Raw genomic sequence first — 6,000 nt, forward strand, 5'->3', positions numbered from 1 at the left:
CTCTGTATAGACTGGTATAGAACTTACGCACAGCCACAAACACCCAAACTTCCTTGGTAGATAACTTGGATTGGGTCTCCAGGAATTTCCTGGAGAAGTTGGCATAACAATGGTGCCCAGCACAGTGCTCAACTGTGCTCGAAGGAATGTTCTATGAGGCAGCAAGGCGATGATTGCCTGCTTGTTTCAAGCTTCTGATGGGCCCATAATGGTCTACAGCTGGCTTGCTGTAACAGCAACATGCAATTTTTAAAACAGGAATTACTGCCCACATCACCCAGGACAAAATGGTGAGGTGGGTGGAGCCATGCGGAATCATACAGGCATTTAAGACTGGTAAAAAAACTAAAATTAAGCCATGGGTGGGAGTTGGGGGGCATGTTTCAGAAATAGCAGGGGGGGGAAATCTAAGAAAAACCAAGACAGCAAGGGATTGCTAGTGAAGCTGTGTGGAAACAAGGAGAAAACCAGTAATGAGAAACAAAATTGGAACTCTAAGGCTGTCTGGAAGATTCCGTTGTATAGTGATTGTTGTTCTAGATAGATTAATATTATCTTAAAATAACATGTGTCTCTGTTTGACGTGGGCAAATGAAACCACAAGCTGTATTTCACGAAGAAGACATTTTCATGGATCAGGAATAGGAGAGGTAGAATCAACATGCTAGTTCCACCCATTTGCCCATCCTGTAATTGCCCTGATTAAAATGTTCCTGGCTTTCATCCCTCTGAATGAGGCACTTCAGTTTTGTCCACAACTAATTTTGGTAAGGGGTCCAAAACGTTTTAAAATCTCCACTTTGAACTGATTGGCAGAAAGTCTTCCTGGATGACGTTTTGAGGTTGTACCCCAAGTTCTGTTTTGAAGTGGTGCCCCAAGTTTTGATTGGCCCAGGAACAGAACTCCAGGGAACCTCCATATTCAGAGACAGTAAACCTCTGAAACCCAGTACTAGAAGGCAACATCAGGGAAAGGTCTTGTCCTCTTTACCCTATTTGTTGGCTCTCCAGGGCAACTGGTTGGCTGCTGTGTGAAACAAGATGCAGGAAAATATGGACCATTGGTCTGATCTTGCACAGCTCTTATGTTTTCAGAGGGAAGGTCCATAAATGGAATTTAGCTGCTTGTCAGGTCTCCAAAAACTACTCGAACAGGCCACAGTAAGCTTTTTGACAAGGGACAGAACTGATCCCTTTCAGAAGACATTTAGACATTGTAATTCAATTTATGTAGTAACTGAATTTGCTTTCCTTCTACTAGCGTTATGCATTGTTTCAACTGTCCATTGATTGTTCCCAAATATCTGTTATTTATTTCTACAATAGATGCTTAGCCAATACAGGTTTTAAAAACCTGATCTCAGTTTCGGGGGAATAGACCTCTTGGGTTAAACCTACCTACAGACCATCTACTCATTTATCATAGCTCTACTAGGAAAAATGATGCTGAAACAGATCGCTCAGTCAGAGAAAAAGGGAAGGTGGGAAGGAGGCAACCCTCTTCACTCCTTGTAGTGTAGTGTAGGGCACATATACAGACTGGAGTTTCTGTTCCAATTAAGGGGAAAGGGACTAATCAAAAGCAGCTTGGATCCATATTAGTACTAATCCCAATCTGGATAAATTATTCCAGTGCAGGCAGACTAGCAATGATTATCCTGAGGTAGCAGGGTTGCCAACTTTGGGTTGGGAAATTCCTGGAAATCCCAGGATAATTCCTGAGGAAGGCAGAGTTTGGGGAGGGGATACCTCAATGTGGAATAATGCCATAGGTTCCACCCTCCAAAGCAGCCATTTTTTCCAGGGGAACTGATCTCTATTGTCTGGAGACTATTGTCTGGAGGGTTGTAGTTCTGGGAGATCTCCCAGAACCTGGAGGTTGGTAGCCCTAGGAGGTGAGCATGAAAAAAGTAATACATTAAAATAAATGAATCTTGCTCCCGGCATCCTGAGTGCAGAAAGCTGGGCCTGTAAGACAGTGGGGCAAGTGAGCTACTGGGGGAGCTAATGGTGAGAGTTTGTAGCTCCTGTATCTATTTGTTGAATATTTCTTGGGGGCAGAGCTGCATGGCTCCCAGACAACACAGGACACAATTGTTGCAAAATATGTGGTTGTGTAGATTGTCATCGTTCTAGGCTTGTGCACAGCTTGCTAGATACAGATCCTTGGTTGATGAGCACTGGGAGGTCAGTTGATGTTCTCTCAAATCTCAAGCTGCCAAGGTCAGTTCTGGCAGCAACAGTTCTACAGTTGGGAACATGGTCATTAAAGGGGAACAGGCTGAGTTTTTGGAGCTGGTTAACTGGCAAAAATTCTATGGTCTTTGAGGTTAGACCACTGTAATGCACTCTATATTGGCCTGTCCTTAAAGTTACAGCAACCTCCACCTGTTACAGAAGGCTGCAGCCTTGGGGAACTGGGAGGATGTGTTCTTACATTTGGGGAACTGGAGAGTAGCTCTGTCACAGTTGATTTTTGAGTGTCTGCTTGCTCCCTGTGTTCAAATAAACAGATATTAAGCCAGATAACTTGTTTATTTTACTCTTCACATGCTCCCTTTCAGCTCCTCGAAGATAAATAACAAGTTTAGAAATTAACCCAGTTCTCCTGTAGTTCTGGTTGATTCTTGACTAAAAGGACTGTGCTCTGTCCCTCTCCTGCAGAATTATTTGCCAGTACTGATGTCTCACTACTCAGAAGAACTGTGTAAAAGACCTCTGGAACCTTGTAAAAGAACCGTAGAATATCCTCGGACAGCCTTAGATAGAGCAAAATGCACAATGAGGTGTGCTTGTTTTCAGAGTAAGAGCAGTCATAGAAACTGATTGAAACACTTTAGTAGTTCTGTGAGAAAGCAGTTCTGACTTTTTTCATATTGGGAATGACTGAACTCTGGACTTCAGTGAGATGTGAAAGAGACTAGCACAATAATTTAGTTAATGATTGATTGTCTTTGGTAGTTTCCTTATCAACATTAACTGTGTTGCTATAATCATATCTACAGGATTCCCAGAGCAGTGAATTAGGTGTAGAATCAGATGAAGAACATTCCTTTCATAAAGAAGGAAAGATACTATTATTAATATACAAGGTCATGATCCAGGCATGCATGAAAAGATGGTAGTTCTGAAGTGAATGTCAAGTTTCAGACTTTCTTTCAGCACTAAGAGGAAAGGTAATGTCTTCCTTTCCAAGTATCAATATTACTCATATCCTCGTGATTACAAACGTGTGCACTCTAGTTTTATGAAAGAATGTAAGTAGGAAGTTACTTGATCATGGCTGATGGTACTTTCACATGGAAAGTACCCTCCATGCTTCAGGCCAGGTGCCCACAAGCAGCACATAGTATTGTGTGTGTGTGGGGGGGGTGTTTGTATGTATCAAGGTGAATGAACTCCAACTAATCATCAATATAGCTAATCCTCAATGTGGCCAAATGTGTGGATATGTAAATCCAGAGACTGGAACCATGAACAGCCAAGACAGATCTTTCTGTAAACTTGAAAAACACCCCAGGTGTTGGCGTTTTTTAACCTCCTTCCCCCCAAAATAGAAAGCATCTGTAGCTTTAAGAAACAAGTGCCCTCACTGGCCATTGCTAGGAAATTAGAATATTGTCAGCCTTCAAGCTTTGATTTCTGTCAGTAAAAGGCAGGGAAAAGGGGAAGGTCATTTCCAGGGCTGTTTTGGCCTTTGATGGAGGAGGAGGAGAGTTGGATTTATACCCCACCCTTCACTAGTAGTCTCGGAGCAGCTTACAATCTCCTTCCCTTTCTCTCCCCATAACAGACACCCTTTGAGGTAGGTGGGGCTGAGAGATCTCTGAGAGAACAGCTCTGAGAGAACTGTGACTGACCCAAGGTCACCCAGCTGACTACATGCAGAGGAGTGGGGAATCAAACCTAGTTCTTCAGGTTAAAGTTGGCTGCTCTTAACCACTACACTAAACTGGACTCACTGGGGTGAGGTCTGGCAGTTAGCACTTGGCAATTCATTATCTCCTGACTTATATGACTCATTCAGACGTGGCATCTTGCTACTGTTCAAACAGCAGCCACCCCATGAAAGCCAATGTGATGTAATAGTTAGAGTTTCATATTAGGATCTGGAAGACTCAAGTCTGAATTACCACTCTGCAATGAGAGCTCATGGGGTGACCTTGAGCCAATCACACAGTATCAGCCTAACTTATGGCAAAGGGTTATTGTGAGGATAAAATGGAAGATAAGAGAATGGTGTAAGCCGTTTTGGGTCCCCATTGTGGAGAAAGGTGGGTTATAAAAAGATAAAAGGTAGGGACATATAAAAGGTAGGTTCATTGGTGGGTGGGTGGTAATGAGAGAAGAAAGCAGGGAAAAGTGAAGGGGTTTCCAAGAGGAGGAAAAAGAGGAAATATTGTGGGGGAAAGTATACAGGGGAAAATAAGGTGCCCTCTACAAATGCTTGTAGGTTATCTGCTGTATAACTGAGTTCTGCCCAATGGCCAGCACTGCCCAACTTGGCATAGCCTAAATGGACCATAGTTTTCCCAGGTAGAGGCTACTGGGAGAGGGAAAGCTGAAGTCAATAAAGGTAGATTAACTGGTGGTTGGGAAGGAGAGAGGGAAGCAGGAAAAGGGGACAAGCCATGGGGACTTTCAGGGAAGGAAAAAAAGGAATATTGGGGGAAATGAGAATGAGACTTCTGGTAGAGTCTATGGAAGCCAGGGTTTGGGGAGGGGAGAGGCCTCAGCTGAACAGAATGCCATAAAGCCCACCTTCCAAAGCAGTTATTTCCTCCGGGGGGGGGGGAGAGATCTGTTGTTTGGAGTTCAGTCATAATACCTGGTGATCTTCAGACTCCACCTGGAGGTTGGCTGCCCTAGGCATAGCAGTCAGCACTTCAGAACAGGGTCTGCTAGATCCAGGTTCTTGCTGTAGAAGCTGAGTGGGTGATTTTGGACCAGTCACAGACTTTCAGCCTAACCTACCTCACAGGGTTGTTGTGCAAGTCAAACGGGTGAGAGGAGAATGATGTAAATTGCTTTGGTCCCCATTGCAGAGAAAGACTTACTTTTCCTCCTGGGAAACCATTGTTGCCAATCTCCAGGTGAGGGGTGTGGATCACTCAGAATTACAACTGCTCTCCAGATGGCAGAGATCAATTCCCCTGGAAAAAATGGTGGACTCTGTGTCCTTATACCCTGGTGAGATGCCCCCCCCCCATGATAGCCAATGTGATGTGGCAGTCAGGGCTTCAGAGTACGGTAGAAACTGCACGTGTGGGGGGGAAGGAAAGCTGAAGAGTGAGGGGGAAATAAAGGTAAGTTGATGACTGGCTGGGAAGGAGGTAAGATTGCCAACTCCATGTGGAAAATTCCTGAAGATTTGAGGGATGGAACCTGGAGAGGGTGAGGTCTGAAGAGGGGTAGGACCTCAGACAGGTACAATGCCATAGATTCCACCCTCCCAACCATCCATTTTCTCCTGGGGAACCATTGTTGCCAATCTCCAGGTGAGGGGTGGAGATCACTCAGAATTACAACTGATTTCCAGGAGGTGGGCAGACGTCAGCTGCAGTCAGAGGGGCAAATAAAGGCAGGTTGATGATTAGCTGGGAAGGGGATGGGGTTGCAAACTCCAGGTTGGGAAATTCCTGAGGATTTCAGGGGTGGAGCCTGGAGAGGGTGGGGTTTGAGGAGGTTGCCACAGCAAATTGAGAATGAGTGCCCAAGGCCTTGGCAGTCTCCCAGAGCCTCTTTCTAGAGCTCACTGTATTTATTTCCACAATGGGCCTTATTCCTAGTAAACTTTATAAAGATTATTTCAGATGCTTAATGGCAATAGCAGGTGTGATTGGATTAGGTGTGATATGCCAAGGGGTAGTATGTGTGGAGATATTAGCATTGGTAATGAGACAGGAAACCTAGGTCTCAGTTTGGTACAGGAGGATTCAGTCCAGGAGAATGCAAAGAATAAATGGAAATAAATCTGAAGAAGTGATTAGTGACTCATGA

The sequence above is a fragment of the Gekko japonicus genome, unplaced genomic scaffold (genome assembly GCF_001447785.1).
Source record: "Gekko japonicus isolate JY-2015 unplaced genomic scaffold, Gekko_japonicus_V1.1 scaffold365, whole genome shotgun sequence".
Taxonomy (NCBI): domain Eukaryota; kingdom Metazoa; phylum Chordata; class Lepidosauria; order Squamata; family Gekkonidae; genus Gekko; species Gekko japonicus.